The sequence below is a fragment of the Marmota marmota genome, unplaced genomic scaffold (genome assembly GCF_001458135.2).
Source record: "Marmota marmota marmota unplaced genomic scaffold, marMar, whole genome shotgun sequence".
In the NCBI taxonomy this organism is placed as follows: domain Eukaryota; kingdom Metazoa; phylum Chordata; class Mammalia; order Rodentia; family Sciuridae; genus Marmota; species Marmota marmota.
In genome coordinates, this window is record NW_026000048.1 from 10034255 (window position 1) to 10053530 (window position 19276).

The following is a 19276-nucleotide window of genomic DNA, read 5'->3' on the forward strand; positions in this document are numbered from 1 at the left end:
TTTTAAGTCTATTGATGTGGTGAATAACATTTATTGATTTCCGTATATTGAACCAGCCTTGCATCCCAGGGATGAATCCTACTTGATCATGGTGCACAATTTTTTTGTTATGTTTTTGTATCCGATTCGCCAGAATTTTATTGAGGATTTTTGCATCTAGGTTCATTAGAGATATTGGTCTGTAGTTTTCTTTCTAGACCCTATGCTTTCATTGGATATTGTGCTGCTATGAATTCGATATTGTGATCCTTCTGAAACAAGGAAAATGCTTTAGCTCTTACCCTAACTTTGGGTGTTTCATCAAGAAGTAAACATTGTATTCTGATGTGTATTTAAGAAGATATTGAAATAATAATAGATTGTTTAACTTGACAATTATAATGGAATCATTAAAAAACATTATATTATATCCACATTTGTACCAAATTAATACATTATTATTATACCAAATGAACTTACTAGTTCATTTGTCGTTACTATGATGGCCTTATGCATAACCCTTTAAATTATACATAAGTATAGTTGTATCAAGTGGTTCAATGTAAGAATAATGAGAAATCAAAGCTAAATAAATCATATTTGTAATAGAAATATTGCAAGATTTGTGATCATTTTAGGGCTATAATTTTGTTTATAATTTTCATTGGATGGTTTATAGGTAACAATGATGGCTGGTATATTAGTAAATAATAAATTTCAGTAAATAGTTTATGGGAAAACAAAAATCTCTGAAGCACAAAATAAATTTGTTATGTATTAAGACTATGAAACATTAATTTTGATAAATCAAATTTAATCAAAATGATTTATGATTTATTTTTAAAAATTATTTGCTAAGACTATATCCTTATTCTGATCCTGTCAATGCAATCTAATGGAGTTAGTAGGGATCACAGAAGGAATTGTAAAGTAGCAAAAACAAATGACTATGTTGAATGCTTATAATCCCAGCACCTCAGGAAGCTGAGGTGGGAGGATTTTGAGTTCAAAATCAGCTTCTGCAATTTAACGAGGCCCTGAGCAACTCAGTGAGACCCTGTCTCTAAATAAAATATTTTTTAAAAAGGGTTGGAGATGTAGCTCAGTGGTTAAGTGCCCCTGGGTTCAATTCCTGGAATAAATAAGAAAAAAAAAATTACTAACTCATTCAACTAAGTGAAATAGTTGAAAACATGTGCTTTGAATCAGACAGACCATGTTTCAAATTCTAGGAACATTACTATGGTCTGTATAACCTAGTCAGATTACTTAAATTCCCAATACATCAGTTTCCTTGTTTATAAGAAAAGAGCTACTAGACGTGATGACACACACCTGTAATCCCAGCAGCTCAGGAAGCTGAAGCAGGAGGTTCACAAGTTCAGAGCCAGCCTCAGCAACTAAGCAAGGCACTAAGCACCATAATGAGACCTTGTGTCAAAATTTAAAAAACAAATACATAAAAAAGGCTGGGGATGTAACTCAGTGGTGAAATGCCCCTGGGTTTAATCCCAGAGCCAAAATAAGAAAAGGAGCTGCAAATTCTTGCCTTCTAGGTCTTTGTTTTGAAGCAGATGAGAGGATCTGTGGAATATGCTTAGCATGTGGAGGATGCTAGCTGGCACCTAGACATACTGAATCTTTAATGGCTATTGGCTATAAGTAATTATCTACATGCATACTTTATGTTTTCTCATTTAATCATAATGCAGTTATTAATATCTCCCCATTTTATATATGAGAAACTGAAACATAAAAAGATGAATGGGTCAATAAATGGCTGGTATTATTATTATTATTATTATTATTATACTTCTAAAATAATATTTTACTATCTGTCTTTCCCACTGTCTCTCAACATAAAAAATACCCAATAGGTGTATTCTTTAAAATAGGTAATTGAATTGGGAATAGCAGATTGAAATCAATGTTAAACTAAGAATTATGTTCAGTATAAAATCTCTCTATGCTCTTTTAAGGGTTGGAAAAAACCACATAGTAGAAAGAAAAAGAGCATGGGATCAAAATCCTAACTCTGCTGGAGAATAGAGAAACACACCACATATTTAATGCCCCACCACCTCTGGGGAAGCAAAACTGAGAGAGGAATGGTGATGGTAACCATCCTTCCTTTCTTCAACAAGGAAGTGGAAAATCTCCCATCAAATCCCAATTTAAGCATCAGAGAACACAGTTCTGATATGCTCCCCACACATTCAGCCTGGTAAGACACCTTCTGGGAACTCTACAACTTCCCTTGATGTCAAATAAGAGTAAACATAGCTAAAGAGTATCGTCTATGCTTACAGGTGGTACATGCCTGGAATCCCAGTGATTTGGAAGGCAGAGACAGGAGGATCACGAGTTCAAAGCCAGCCTCAACAATGGTGAGGCACTAAGCAACTCAGTGAGACCCTGTCTCTACCTGTCTCTAATAAAATACAAAATTGGGTGTATCTTAGTGGTTGAGTGCCCCTGAGTTCAATCCCAGGTACTTAAAAAAAAAAAAAGTATAGTCTATGCATGAAAGAACAAAATCTTTCACCACGTTTTTGACAATGCTTGGAATTTTCAGTGCTCTGAAGAAATTTTATCATAAAGTGGTCCATAAATTATTTGAGAGTGACTTGTGGCTCATATTGCCTCTGTGACTTGTCCTTAAAATGTAAAGAGAATCAGCAAAATGGTCAAATCTCAGGCAAAGTTGACAATTTCAATTAACTTCATGAAAACTCATAGAAGTTTTTAAAATTCACTTGCATTTTTCTTTAAAATCTTGTCTACATGAGTACATCCCAGATTTGATGAGAGAGTATGTCAAATTTATGTATATTGAATACTTGCCATTTTTTACAAGCAAAACTCTTTCTTGTGACCATTTTTTACAGAGATTCAGATGTCAAGGGGAACAGTCTAGAGTGTTTATGGCATGATCAATGTCTTATAAATCTTCATTACTTACCTGATTATTTTTTCAATAAAATTCTCAAAGTCAGAAAGCCATATCATAGAACCACAAAAACTTATTAAGATGCTTTGTTGTTTTTGAACTGGTATCTACTGATGTTAAAACATGGGTAACAAATTTTTTTAGGTTTGGCAAATTACAGGATGGAAGAGTCAGTCAAATTTTGCCTAAATTAGAAACAATCTTATTAAAAAATAAAATACTGATTTGCATTATTTTCAGGCTTACAAATTTGCCCTGAGCAGAAAATCTTTTTGTTCTTCCTCACATCTGCCAATTGTTATCTTTCACATTATTTGTTGTTGATGTTGCTATTGGAAAATACAACTTGTCTGCTCCAGAAAGTTTTACTATGGTTAGCTTTGTTGGACTTCATTCAACCAAATGCACTAACTGGTGTTCACTGTGGGTGAAACCTGGCTATAATGATCTTGGAGAAGACTGTTTTTAAATAAATGGAAGCGTCTTCCCTCTCATCCCAAAGATTGTGGTTTATGATCTGTCTGGTGGGAAGGAAGCATATGCACACTAACTTGGAAACTAGTCACATAATTTGCCCACAATGAAGAAGAGGAAAAGGAAAGGAATGACATAGGAATGTGTCAGTACATTACAAATTAGTGTGAGTCTCTGGACTGAGAAGGACCATTTATTTCCCTGATGTCAATAGGCTTTGTATCACAGGAAAAACAAGGTACAGAAAGTTGACCCACCTTGCCAGGGAATTAATAAATTGAAGAAAAGTTTTGATACAAAAGGAAGAGTTTTTGAACAAGAGAGATTTCACCTTCGAGAGATGACCTCCCAAACTGAAAACGAGAAGGTCACATAAAAATGCAGCATTAGTTGGACAGATGGTATGGAGCTTTCACAAAATTAGTCATTGTTTGTTCCCCATTGAATATTGTAAGGAAAGCAATGTTATTTAAATGTCTGTAGGGGACAGGTGGAAGAAAACTCACATTTGATCATTGGTAGAAAATCACTGATTCCTCCTTCCCTGAGGCAGCTTAGCTTTTTCCAAGGTCAAGGTTGGAGGAACTTTCTAGGCAGTAAGGCTTCCCCAGCAGAGCAAACAAATGAGTTTAGGTATTCAATCCAGCCCTTTTACTGACATTAAAATCTATTCAATATATTTTATTCAGTGAGTTTCAAAAACTTCATCCAGACGTATTCAATAGATGCAGAATTGTCTTGCACAGAAATTATACTTGTTTGCATAGCATATCCATTCTAAAATATGACTAAATGAGGTTTCCTGCAGCGTCTGCCCTAGAAATAGTTTTGAATTCATTTGGTGCTCTTTTGCTCTTGCTCTTCAGTATCTTCAGGAAGATAATCTTTATTCTAATGACTCTTAGCCACATAAGCAGATGTCCCTGTGTTTCCCCCCACTATGGGTGGTGATAACTGGACTGGACTTCCAATCATAGGATTTTCTTAGCTAAACTGTAAGAAGCCGGTTGCCTCAAACTGTTTGAATTGATTTCCTTACTTTCATGATAGAGTATTTATGAGTCATTTTGGAATGTGAATTTCTCTCTCTAATCTCTGAAACAAAAGTTTATATTACTTTCACATACAAAACCAGTGGGGTATTTTTGCTCAGTTAAATGGGCAATTCAGTTAAGCCCCAATGATAAAAGTCATTAAACTAGCTGGGCTGGACTAGCAAACACCTTATTCTTATTTGAGGAACACTGACATCTTTCTTGTCCTTGCTTTCTCCACCATGTCTCAGGAACTTCTCCATAATTTTTTGAAATTTATTTCATTATACATGCACACTCAGTCTTCCTTTCATAAACATATGTATAGAATCGTTTCCATCGCATCTTTCTTCCTTGATCCTTCATTCCTCTCTTTCCTCCTTTTCTTATCTCCTTCCCCTTCTTCTCACTTCTTATTCTCTTCTGCTCTGCATTCCTTCTTAGGTAACTCATTTAATAATCTAGGATTTATTCTTTCTCTGATCTTCACCCAAGACAGATATTGGTTACTTTGGTGCCATTAACACATAATTCCAAGAAGCACTTGATAGCACTTCTTTCAAAATCTCTGTACATCATTCCCTGTCCTCATCCACTAGGGACACGTTGGTTCACATCATCTTCATCTCTAACCTGGTCACACAACTGCCTAACTTCAGCCTTGTATTCCTCCTCCACTCTTCACGGACTGGGCAGTGAGCTCTTGAAACAGATCAGCCTCTAGGATTTAAAGCCCTTTAAAATTCAGACCTCATCTGAGAATGTAAAAAGAGTACAGCCATAATGGAAAACAGTATAGCTGTTCCTCTAAAAAAAGTTAAAAAGAAAAAAAAGAAAAATCACAGGGCTCCCACATGATCCAGAAATTCTACTTCTGGGTATGTACCCACTCAAAGGAACTGAAAACAGGGACTTGAACGAAGATTGTTCACCCATGTTCATAGCAGCATTATTTGCAATAGTAAAAAAGACAGAAGTACTCCAAGTGTCCATTTCTAGATGGATAAACGAACTATACACAATGGAATATTAGTCTATTACCTGACACAGAGCTGATGCTTTACAAACACTGGATTTCAGCTCGCACCATATAAACAATGTGGCAAGAATCACTCTATCTTCATTTTACTATTTTCCTTTCAAATGGAGGGTTAAAAATTTAGCTTCCTTAAGATGAATGGAGTAAGGTTTTGAAACATGGGAGTTCAGAATTTTTTTCCTGTAAAGGCAAATTTTGAAGAACACATGGATGTTTTCTTTTAGTCAACTTTGCTACTTGTTCTAGTTAGCTTTTTTGCTGCTGTTACTAAAATATCTGATGAGAACAATTGTAAAGGAGGAAAAGTTTATTTGAGAGTTCATAGTTTCAGAGGTCTTAGTCCATAGAAGGCTGGATCCATTCCTTGGGGCTCAAGATGAGGCAGAACGTCATGAAAGAAGAGTGTGGCAGAGGGAAGTAGTTCTCATGATAATTAGAAAGCAGAGAGAGAAAAACACCACCCTCTAGATAAAAAATATATACCCCAAAGTTATGTGCCTAATTCCCACCTCCGCTATCCACACTCTACCACCTCAGTCACTACTCGGTTAATCCCATCAGAGATTAATCTACTGATTAGTTCAAGGATCTCACAACTTAATCATTTCCCCTCTGAACCCTCTCGAATTGTCACACGTGAGCTTTTGGGGAAACCACCTCTAAACCATAACACTAATGAATGGGAGAATATTAAGAGTGAGTAACACGATGTGTGACCATTCCTAGTCAGTCAAAGAAATGGGTAGTCTGAGAAACCACAGCATATTTCAAGTTCTCTAAATACTGAAGCCACTTACCAGTAAATTTCATCTTGCAAAAGAAAACACAACACATAGAACACCTGATGGACTTGTTCTAATTAATCTCAATGGAAAGCCAGAGCTATATGATTGGGAGATTTTACATAACTTGATTACACTGTTTTATGCATATATCAAACATCCTTAGTTGATATTCTATAGTGAAGTTGTTCTCTTAAACACTTAATCAATCAACAAGGGTTTATTAAGCACCTATTATGTGTTCAGGACTATACTTGATCTCAAAGAGTTATCATCTAAATGTCACAATCACTGTCAAAGGCATCCATAAAAGGAATAATATGATTACAACTCTGAGTTTCTCAAGTCATAGATAAACATTATCATGAGCACACACATACAACAAAAGATACAAAGTTAGCTGAACAGCAATAGAGAAAATCAAGCTAGAGTGGATTAGAATACCATTTGCTTGAATTATTTTAATATTAGCCTTCAAGCAATGGAGGACTGGATTCAAATCCTATCTTTTCCCCATTAGAAGAATTATCTCTTTGTAAATAAGAAAATAAAAGTCAAAGTTCACATTTTGTGTACGACAGTAAATAGTTGTGTATGACGTTAGTGAAGAGCTTTGTAGCCTTAATATGTTCTATGTTGAACATGATATGAATTAGCCTCTCTGAAAAACGCTAGTATAGAATTTAAGGTTGCTAAAGAAGATATCCCATATAAACCACATACATGGTACCTTAAGAATCATGCACAATTTTTTTATTTGTACCGGAAGTTGAACCCAGGAGTGCTTAGCCACTGAGCCAAATCCCCAATCCTTTTTCAAAAATATTTTATCTAGAGACAGGGTCTCTCACTGAGTTACATAGGGCCTCGCTAAGTTGCTGAGGCTGGCTTTGAACTTATGATCCTCTTGCCTCATTTTCCGCATCTGCTGGGGAGCCACATTTTAATGAGAGCACATGCTCTATACTTGAATTGACAGCAAGGTCCACAGGCAACCAGAATTGGTTCACCAAGCACCTCTCACTTTCTCACCTTTCTTTAAAAAAATAAACATTTTGGGCAGAGCATATCATTACCTGCTGCCATCCGATAGTACCACAGTTAAAATGATTCTGAATGATCTTTATGCCCAACATTTCATACAACGTGGATCATCTGTGAGAAAGAGACATACAGGCAGATATTTGAGCATTTCAATTTGCTATATTCTACAATGACATGTTCCAGCAGAGGAAGTTCACTACTTATTATACTTGATCTCTATCTGTAAGCATTTTCTCCCTGTATCTGCATGTGCCAGGAAATAGTAAATGTAATTTAATTGAAATAAAACTTCTATTTATGTCTACTCTATAAAGTAATATTCCAACTTGTGGAAAGTTTCCATTTGTCACTCTTTAAATAATAGCATTTGGCATTTATTATAATGTAAGTAGAACATTTATTGATCTCTTAGTTTGTGCCAAACCTGCTAATCACTTTGTATGCATTAACTCATTAGTCCTTGAAAAAGAAACACTATGAGATGAATTTTTGACACCTCCCAATTTTCACCCGAGGAAGCCAAGGTTTGGAGAGATTACGTACATTAATCAAAACTGCCCAGCTAGTAATCAGAAGAGCTTAGAAGGATTCAAACTCAGATGTGTACAATGCCAAATCCCAAATTCATATAAGCCACTCCTTCCTCCTATGATATGTCAAGTTGCTTCAGTTATTCCTTCAGTAAATGGCATTTGTGTGTACTATATTCAGTAAAGTCTACTCTCTGTAAGCCTTTCATTGAGTAGCTCCCTTATCCCCTTATTTCCATTCATGAAACCAGTCCTTATAAGTTATTACCTTTTTGCCTATACTACTAGGTTAGTCTCCTATTTGGTCTTTTTTAGCTGCATCCCTAATCTTTATAACTGGAAATCTTCGTGGTCTTCTGGTTGCTTTTAATGCCACCTCTTGCCTTCACTTTCCCAGAGCCCTAACATGGGACCTGGTACACTTACTTGTTGGTAAAGGCATGCATGGATGAATGGATGAAAGGAAGGGTGGATGAATTAGGAATGTATTATTCTTGTCCCCAAGAAGGTTACCAAACAGGAGGGAAAATGAAATATACCCTAATTCTTATGATATAAGATAAAACTAAATGTCTTTATGACAAGAAATACTCAAAGTGCCTCTACATAAATTTTATCCTCTTGCTCTCCACACTCTGGAGTGCAAAGATCCCCTAACTAACAACAGAACCATGGTTCCAGGTGGAGGGAAGAGTGTTCATCAGAGATAAGGCTGATGGTAAAGGGAAGATAATGGTAGAACAGAGGAATGAGAAAAGAAGTGTAATAAGGGGAAAAATGGCAGCACCAATTAAAAACTCTTGGGTTATGTCTACATATATGAAACAGGAAGAAGAAAGAAGACCCAAAAGAGGAGAGATATGAGAGAGATGGAGAGGCAGAGAGAGAAATGAAACATGTATTCAGTTCATACAAAAATATTTACTTGTGTCCATTAATGTTCCAGGAACTGGTCTAGGTGCTGAAACTGTAGCAATAGAACAACAACAAAAGGGCTGGGGATGTGGCTCAAGCGGTAGCGTGCTCGCCTGGCATGCATACGGCCCGGGTTCGATCCTCAGCACCACATACAAACAAAGATGTTGTGTCCACTGAAAACTAAAAAATAAATATTAAAAAATTCTCTCTCTCTCTCTCTCTCTCTCTCTCTCTCTCTTTAAAAAAAAAAAAAGAAAGAACAACAACACAAAATGCGGGTGCTCCCACAACTATTCCTCCACCAGGTTTCCTACTTCTACTAATGAGAACTCCAAACTCCTCCTTGTTTAGGTCAAGTAGGAATTGGAGTCCCCATTAGTTGAAGTAGGAAAGCTAGAGAAGGAATAGGTTTTGGAGTATACACATGCACACATATATAAATATACATATGTGTCTGTGTGCAAACATATATATATATACATGTATGTATATAGTTACTTAGTGGCATATATATTTGCCCATTGAATTCACAGCCTCCAGTGGAGGAAAAGAAGCACTAAAGTAGATTGTTAAATATGTACTATGTGAAGTAGTGAAAAGTGCTGTAGATCTGTAAGATAATCAGGAAAAGGAAAGATGCAGGGTCAGGGACAAGGGCTATTATTCACTGTTTTTCTGGGTGGCCAGGAAAGTATGCAGTAAGGAGAAGCCGGCCACACTACTGTGAAAGAGCATTTCAGAGGGAATCAATGGCCAGTGCAAGGCCCCAAAGCTGGGGTTGGCCTGGTATGATTCCAGAAAAGCAAGGAGACTATGGGGCTGGATCCCAGTGAAAGGTGAGCAGTAAAGAGGAAGAGGAGTCCATGGGGTGAGCCATTGTGAAGACTGGCTTTTACTTAAGGGAGACCCAAAGCTTCTGCAGTGTTTTGAGAAGGGAAGTGACAGGACCACCTTACAATTTGACATCATTACTCTGGCTTTTCTACTGAGAATAGCTGAGGGGTAAGAACAAAAGCAAAGAGGAACGCCCCCCTACCACCACCACCAAAAAATACCCTTTTGTAACAATCCGGCCAGAGGAGTAGGTGGCTCAGGTCAGGATGGTGAAGATGGAAGTGATAGGAAGTATTCAAACTCAAGATAATTGTACAAAAAGCAAGCAGAGTTTACTTATGAACTGGATGTGAAAAAAAGAAGAGTAGAAAAATGTACCAAGGTGTATAAGTTTGGCCTAAACAAGTTGAAGTTCATAGTCCCCAATCATTGAAGTAGGAAAGCAGAGGAAGAGGTTTGGAAGCCTATCCAGTGCTCAAATTGGACATTTTAAGTCTGAAATGCCAATGCCCTATCCAAAGGCACAGTGTGAGTCGAACAATGTGCAACACCAGATAAAGAGGGACCAGGGAGGGCTGCACCAAAAACATGGGGAAGGGGAGTTTCCCAAGCAGGGAGATAGATGATCAGGCCAAAAGCTGCAGACGGGCTAGTAATGGTGAACCTTGGCCAGGTCCCTTGGGTCTGATTAAGAGAGAAGGTTGGGGTGGAGGGCAGAACTCAGCAACAATCAAGAAGACAGCAAGAGATGAGGAGAAAACAGAAGCACAAGAAGTCTGTAGTTAAATGAAAGGATTGGATGCATACAATACACCATGCCTGTGAATTCACCAGCAAGTGCTATTTTGGAGAGTAGTTAAGCTTCCCATTCCTCTACCTTCCTCCTCAGCATGGAGCTAAATGAGGCACACTGCTGAAAAAATACCCAGCATCAATGCCAAGCCCAGTGAGTGCATTAAATCCATGAAAAATTAGGAGGTAGGGATTACAACTAAAATGTGATTAATCTACTTCATTAGAAAGAACATTTACACGCAAAATAATGTAGTGCAATTAATGGGCTCATTAAAATCTTTACTCACAAGTTAGAGAGGGACCACAGGGAGGTGGGAGAGAGTTGGAGACAGGAGGAAGGGAAGGACAAGCACTTTCCAAGCCCAGACTCCTTCTTCCCTTAGATCCAGATGAGAGAAGCCAAAGAGAACCCACAGCCCTCTCCTCCCTTATATAACTGCCCTGCACATGAGCAACTGCCTCCTTCCTGAGCCTTCCTCCAATAGGAGAGGAGAGAAGATCCCTGACTAATAATGGTCTGACTCTTAATTGTCTGATTTGATAATGGTGTGAACATCATACACAGTCAATGGAAAACTCACTTCAAATTTTGAATTTTGGTCTTTTCCCAGCCTAGCAATACCCTCTTGTGATGTGGGGCCATCACAATAAGCTGCAACTCCCAGTCAAGCACTTGACCTTTGGGCCAACAAGGGATCCTGTGCTGCTAAACTCAGATGTTGGGCAGGTCACATGTATTGAATGCATTTCCTACTTAACAGTGTTTACAGCTTATCGTGGGTATGTTGAAGTATAGCCCCACCTTAAGTAGATGAATATCTCCAGTGGTATTTTAATTATCTTTTATAAATACAAGACATCTAGAAGGAGGGTTAATTCACACATAATTATATATGTCTTTGATGAATTTGCTCAGGAGTTAAAGCAGCAGTTTAAGTTGAGGTATGGAGGTGGGAAGTGGTAATGGAAGGGAAGCATGCTGGAATTATGTGCAAAACCATTAATGGTAGTACAAAAAAAAAAAAAAAAAACAAGACAAAGGGCAAGAAAGAGACATTCATGCAGATCACTCAAAGTTGGGCTTCTTTTCACTTTTGTCAAGTGCAAGCTCCACGAAAACCCACCATGTAAACTAGATCAGGAAGCAGCAATTCAATCATATTTATGTGTGAGTCATGGCAACTAAACCCTGTATATCAAAGCTTCTGACTATCCCAAGGTTTATTTGGGCACTAAAAAATAATTTTATGCAGTTGAGGGTAAGATCCATTTTACTTTATTCCTTGGAATATCATAATGCAAAGTGTTAACTTTTTAAGATTTTTAATTGAGCCTTTTTATTTTTGAGATCATTGCATATTTGCATGGAGCTTTAAAAAATTATACAGAGTTGCTATGTGCTTTACTCATTTTCTCTCAATGGTAATACTTTTTAAACTATACTATAATATTTGACATTGTTACCATGAAGATATAAATTTCCTTTACTTCAAGGACCCCTTATGTTGCCTTTTCTATCCACACCCGCCCCTCCTTAACCCCCAGCCACCATCAAACTATTTTCCATTTCTCTAATTACAACATTTCAAAAACTTTACGTAAATGGAGTCACACAGTATATGACTGTTTAAGAGACACCATTCTCTGGAGATTCTTCCAGCTGATTGCATTTATCAATATTTCGTTATTTTTTTACTCCCAAGTAGAATTCCATGGTAGGTATAAATGTACCAGAGTTTCTTTATCCATTCAACAAAGCCACTATTAATATTCTAGTACATGTTTTTGTATGAAAGTTGTCTTCATTACTCTGAAATAAATGCCCAGGAATACATTCTGAGTCATATGGTATTTGCATGCTTAGATTTTTTTAAGAAGCAGCTTAATTGTTTTCCACAGACCATTTCATATCCCATATCAATGTTATGATTGTTTTACTTTCTTTGTATCTTTGCCAGAATTTGGATTTGTCACTATAGTTTTTGTTTGTTTGTTTTTTTGTTTTTTACCTCAATCATTCTTATGGGTGTGTAGTAAAAACCTTTTATGGAGGACTGGGGTTGTGGCTCAGTGGTAGAGCATTTGCCTTGCACGTGTGAGGCACTGGATTTGATCCTCAGCACCACATAAAAATAAATAAATAAAAATAAAAGTATTAAAAAATGTTTTTTTAAAAAACCTTTTTGAGGAGTTTATTTGCATGTTTTATGGGCTAATGATGTAAAATACCTTTTCATGTACTTATTTGACATCCTAACATCCTCTTCCATGAAATGTCTCTTCATGTCTTTTACTTACTCTATAGGTAGATTTTCTGTTTTTTGAGCATGAAGGGTTCTTTTGTTTTTACTATTGAATTTTGAGAGTTCTTTATATACTCTAGATACTAGTTCTTTGTTGGATATCTGATTTGAAAAAACTTTTACCAACACATAGCATTTCTTCTCGCCCTCTTGATAAGTTCTTGTTTAGAATAAAGGATTTTGCTTTCTACAAAGTACAATTTACAAATTTTTCACTCTGTAAATCTTGTTTTTACTGCAAAGTATGGGAATTCTTTGACTAGCCCTAAACTCTAAAAGTGTTCTCCTGTTTTTATGTACAATTTTTATAGTTGTGTGTATTGCACTTCATTCTGTGTTTTATTTTGATTTCTTTTCTCTTCGTATTTTAATTGGTGCATTGTTATTGTACATAGTGGTGGGATTTATTGTTACATATTCATACATGCACACTATATAGCAATATAATTTGGACAATATCAATTGCCAATACTTCCCTACTCCTTCCCCACTGCCCACCCCTTGATCTCTTTCCTCTACTGATCTCCTTTGATTTTCATTAGATCCCCACCCCTATACCTTTCTTTCCCTTTTTCTTCTTTACCTTCTACATTTGAAAGAAAACATATAAACCTTGACCCTCTGAGTTTGACTTATTTCTCTCAACATAATGGTCTCAAGTTCCATCCATTTTCCTGCACATGACATAATTTCATTGTTCTTTGTAGCTGAATAAAATCCCATTACGTATATGTACCACATTTCTTTACCCATTTATCTGTTGATGAACATCTAGGCTATATTCATAGTTTGGCTAATGTGAATTGTACTCTTATAAACATGAGTATACATGTGTCACTAATACTATGATGACTTTAATTCTTTACGATAAATACTAAGGAAGAGTACAGCTGGGTCATATGGCTATTCCATTCCTAGTCTTTTGAGGAACCTCCATACTCATGTCCATAGTAGCTGTATTAATTTACAGTCCCACAACAGTGTGAAAGTGTTCCTTTCTTTCCACATCCTCTCCAGCATTTATTATTGCTCGTATTCTTGATGACTGCCATTCTGACGGGTGTGAGATAGTTTTGATTTGCATTTCCCTAGTTGCTAATGATGCTGAATATTTTTTCATGTATTTGTCCATTAATGCTTCTTTTGTCTGTTTAACTCATTTGACCATTTGTTAATGGAGGAAGAAGTTCGTTGGAGCATGCGCTTGGGAACTACATCTTGCTCCTGGTTGTTTTTCTGGTGTTAAGTTTTCTGTGTTCTTCATATATTCTAGGTATTAATCCTGTGTCAGAAGAGTAGCAAAGATTTTCTACCATTATGTAGGTTTTCTCCTCACATTCCTAATTATTTTCTTTGCTGTGCAGAAACTTTTTAATTTGATACCATCCCATTTATTAACTCTTGGCATTATTTGAGCTTTAGCATTCCTACTGAGAAAGTTATTGTTTGTGCCTATATGCTGGAATGGTTCTTTTGTTTTGTTTTATGTAATTTTTTTATTTAAATATGACTGCAGAATGCAATACAACTCTTATTACATATATAGAGCACAATTTTTCATATTGCTGGTTGTATACATAGTACATTTTCTTCTAGGCATTGCATAGCTTCTGATCTAATTCTGAGGGCTTCAATCCATTTGGAGTTGATTTTTGTAGGGTGAGAGATAAGGGTCTAGTTTATTTCTTTCTTTCTTTTCTTTCTTTTTTTTTGCATGAAGATAATTAGTTTCCACCTACTATTTGTTAAAAAGGCTCTCTCTTCTCCAATGTACATGTTTCGCACTTTTATCAAGGATCAGATGTTTAAGTCATTTTTTTTGTGTGAGATGTTGGTATGGTTTAGATCTTTAATGTTACCCCAAAAGCTCATGTGTTAATGTAGGAATGTTCAGAGGTTAAGTGATTGGATTATAAGAGGTATACCCTCATCAGTAGATTAATCCCTCTGATGGATTAATAATTCATATTCATTGCTGGGTAGTACTTGTAGGCAGGTAGGGCATTGTTGGAGGAAGTAGGTCACTGGGAACATGCCCTTGGGAACTATATTTTGTTCCTGGCTCCTCAAACTCCCTCTCTCCCTCTCCCTCAACCCCCTCTCTCTCCTCTTTCTCTCTTTGCTTTCTGGCTTCCATGAAGTAAACAACATTTTTTTCTCCATGCCCTTCTGCCATGATCTTCTCCCTCACATCAGACCCAGAGCTATGGAATAGGCTAATCATGGACTGAGAACTCTGAAACAATGAGCCCAAGCTAAATAAATGTCCTCTCCTCTCTTTTGTTATCATCAGGGCTTCCAGTCACAGCAAGGGAAATTTGACTAACTCAGGCATGATACTTGAGTCAAAATTTATTTTTCCTCTGAATGTCCAATTGCTCCCTCATAATTTGTTGAAAACAATTTCTTTCCTCCACTGAATATTTGTGAATCTTTGTCAAAAATCAGCTGGGCATATCAGTGTGTCTAATTGGAGTTATCTTTTCTGTTTCATTTATCTACATGTTGATTCCTCCACCAATATCGCAGTCTCCATTCCTATCATGTTGTAATAAGTCTTATAATCCATTGACTGATTCTTCCCATTGCATCATTATTTTTTAAATTACTTTAGATATCTAGTTTCCTCATCTTTCCATATATATCTAAAAAATATTGCCAATATCCACTAAAAAAAAAACAAAAAACAAACCTGTTGTCAATACTTTTGAGTGGTTTTAATATCATAATATTACTAACTTTATATGTGAAACTGGGAAGTCCTCACTCCTATTCTGGTTTCTTGGAAAAGATTGTATAGAAATAATATTAATTCTCTCTTGTATATTTTGTAAGGTGTCAAAGCCCAAATTCTCCAGAGAACCATCTGGGCCTCAGTGTAAATCTCTTTTGAGAGTTTTAAACTATAAATTTATTTCCTTAATAACTATAATGCTATTTAAAGTATTATGTAATATTAGGCAAACTGTGGTAGTTTGTGGTTTTTGAGAAAATGGCCCATGTACCATATGATATAAATATATGTGTGTAATGTAGTCATAATATTTCTGTATTGTTTTTTGATGTCTGTAATCTTTGGTGATATTCCCTTTTTCATTCTTGATATTGGGAATTTGTTTGTTACCTCTCCTTTCTCTTCGTGTCAGTTTTATTGATTGTGTTTAAATCCATATTGTTATTCTTTGTGGGTTTGTTTTGCTCTGCCACTTGTAGGTTCTAAACATGAAATGATAGATTTAAGGTCTTTATTTCTAACATATGCATTGTAAATAGGCTATTTTTCCAACAATCTTGTCTATTTTCCTGATTTTGTTCTAAAATTAATGTTATTCTAATTATGCTATAGTAAGAAAACATTTTATATACATGATTTCAGTTCTTTTAAGTTTATTGAGACTTGTTTTTATCCACAAGATGTGAACTTGATGAACATTTGAAAAGAATTGTATTATGCCACTGTTGAGTGAAATATTCCATAATTATGTGATGGATATTGTTAGTTAAAAGTATCAAGTTCTCTTTTATCCTTGCTGATTTTTAGTCTTGTTGTTCTATCAATGTTAAAAGAGGAATGTTGAGGTATCTGATCCAATTGTGGATTTGTCAACTTTTCCTTATAGTTATATCAGTTCTTTATATATTTTTCAGTTCTTTGCTTGTTCAGATACAGTTAGCTCACTTAAGATTATTATGTTTTCTTTATATATTGATCCTTTCAGCATTTTGAAATATCCCTCTGTTTCTGGAACATTTCTTTGCTTTGGAATCTACTTTATGTGATATTAATATGGCCACTCTTTCTTTCTCTGGACTAATGAGTTCATGATATCAATTTATTATTTTACTTTAATTTTGTCTAGATTTATATATTTTATATGATTTTTTTGTAAATAAGGTATAATTAGGACATGCTTTATAATTTACTCTGCTAATCTGTCTTTTAGTCAGGGAATTTGGACCATTTACATTTAATGTAATTATTGCTTTGGTATGTTTTAAGCCTGGCATTTTATTTTTTGTTTTCTTTTTAAACTCTATTTCACATTTCTGTTTTATTTTTCTTCCCTTTCTGTGGATTTCTCAGTTTTTAGAATTCCATTTTAGTTTTTCTGTAGTGTTTTCAAGTGAATCTCTTTGCACAAAATTTATAGAGGTTCCTCTAGGAATTACCATACATATTTATACTTAATCACAATTTACTGGTATTATTTTATCAATGTGAGTAAAATATAGAAATTTTATTTCCCTTTGACATTTACCACAACCTCTGTTTACTATATAACTGTCTTAAATAATGTTCTCCACATACATTTTAATCATGTAAAACAGGATTATTTTACTTCAAATATCAAACATAATTTAGAAAACTTAAGATGAGAAGAGCTATTGCATTAGCTAGATTTTTGCTTATTGTGATCTTTTTCCTACTTGATGTCTGAATTTTTCTCTTTAGATTACTTCCTTTAGCCATTCTTTTAGGGTAGGCCTACCTCTGAAAATTTTTCTTAGTTTTCCCTCAAATGAGGTGGTCTTATTTTCTCTTTAATTCATGAAGAACATTTTCACTGGATATAGGATTCTTGGTGACAGTTATTTTCTTTCAGATATATATTGCCAATCCATCTGGCTTCCATGGTTTCTAATGAGAAATCCACAGTCATTCTAATTGCTTCCCCCATAGGTAAAACGTCATTTTTCTCTGGCTTATTTTAAGTTTTTTTTCTTTACCTTTAGTTTTCAGTTGCTAAATCCATGTATTATGGAATAGATTTATCTGGATTTTCCTGTAGGCTTATGCCTCAGTCAAATTTGGGGCACCCCTTCTTTCTCCTCTCCATCTGATACTCAAATGATATACCAGTTAGATCTTTTGTTATAGCCACCCATCTCCCTGAGGCTCACTTCTTTTTTTGTTTGCTTGTTTCAGTCTGTTCCTCTTGGTTGTTCAGAATGGATACTTTTTATTCTATATTGCAGTTCATAGTTCTTTTCTCTGTCCTCTCCATTTTCCTGTTGTAATCGTCCATTTAACTATTTTTTTAATTTTATTTTCATTTCTAAATTTCTATTTGGTTCCTTTCTGTATCTTCCATTTCTTTTCTCAGGCAATTTTTGGTTTTTTGTTTGTTTGGGTTTTTGTTGTTGTTGTTGTTGTTGTTGTTTGTTTGTTTCTCTATTTGTTTCAAGAGTGTTTGTAGTTGAGTATGGAAGCATTTTTATCATGGCCACTTTGAAAACCTCTGTCAGATAAAGGCATCTGTTGTTGGCACCTACTGATTTTTTTCTTCTATTAAATGTGAGGTCTTCCTAATTCTTTCTATAATCATTGATTTTTTAAAACTGAAAGCCATATTTTTTTTCTTATTATGAGATTCTGAGCTTTAACTAAGTCTGTTTAAGCCAGCTTTGTCTAAATTACTATGGCAAGGGAGTTGCAGGTAGGTGCTGACTGCATCATTAATACATCTGGAATTACAGGCCTGTGTTTCCACTCAGTCTCCTTTAAGATATTAGGGGGTCCCCCTACCCGATTTGCAGGTAGGGGTGGGAGTTATGAATTCCCAGGTGACCTCCACTGACACCATGACAAGAGTGGTCTCCTTTCCCCTGGGTGAAAACTCTGACTCTCCACTAGACTTCCTGCGATATCCCCACAGCAGACAGGAGAAGGGACACCTCATTGCTACAAAAGGGGCTTGATAAACAGAGAACACTAACACCATGAGGAAGGGGGACAGGGACAAGGGGACCTCATGATCTGTCAGTGGGGATTAAGTTTCCAGCTCTCAGCCTGGGGCCTTGGTAAACCTTGTGACAGCTTTGTGAGAAGAGAATTCTAGGTTCCACACTCAGCCTTTGACCTCATGGATTAAAGTCAGTTACTTTGGTTGTCTAGTATGGAGTAGAACAGATATTATTCAATACTATTTCAGCTTGTTAGGCTGTATCTTTCTTGGTCCTTCAGGTAGCGAAGAGAGAGCAAGTTTTGTTGGGGGATTTTCTTTCATTCTTTTTTTTTTAATATGCTATTACCATGTCTATATTGCTAATGTTTTTAGTTCCAGATCTAAAATATATGAGTCAAAGGGAAAACTCCAAGAACTCATCACCAGGTTATCCTCAGATCTCAGGTTCCCTACTTGGTCTGTTTTCTTTCCTCCACATTTCAGATTCTTCCTGTTTGTTTTCTATATAACTTCCAGGAATTGTTGTACCTAGTGGGGAAATAGGAAAATGTACATCTACTCCATCTTTCCAAAAATAGAAGTCAGTTTTTTACTTATTTTTTAAAAACATTTACTTATCAATCAATTATTCTACCTCCTAGAAGAGTGAAACCAGAAAGAAAATTTCCTCCAGTTGTCTGTTTTGGTAAGAAATCATGCCTTCTTTATTTTTGAGTCTTGGAATTTTTTGCTCTCACCCAATTCTCATCAAACAGTCAAGATACTCCTATTGGGTGTACACATATGTTTGCATGTGTGTATCTGGTGATAACTAATTCCAATTCATCCTGAATGTTTACTACCAATTGTCTTTGGAGTGAATGAAGACCCTAAAGTGTCCAATATTTGATGTTCCTCAAATATTATG

The 19276-nt window shown here is 35.8% G+C and overlaps 1 protein-coding gene across 1 annotated transcript in view; it reads left to right on the forward strand.

The window, feature by feature from the left end:
- Positions 1-19276, forward strand: part of Celf2 (CUGBP Elav-like family member 2) — a 788139-nt gene that overhangs the window by 28277 nt on the left and 740586 nt on the right. The window lies entirely within an intron of this gene.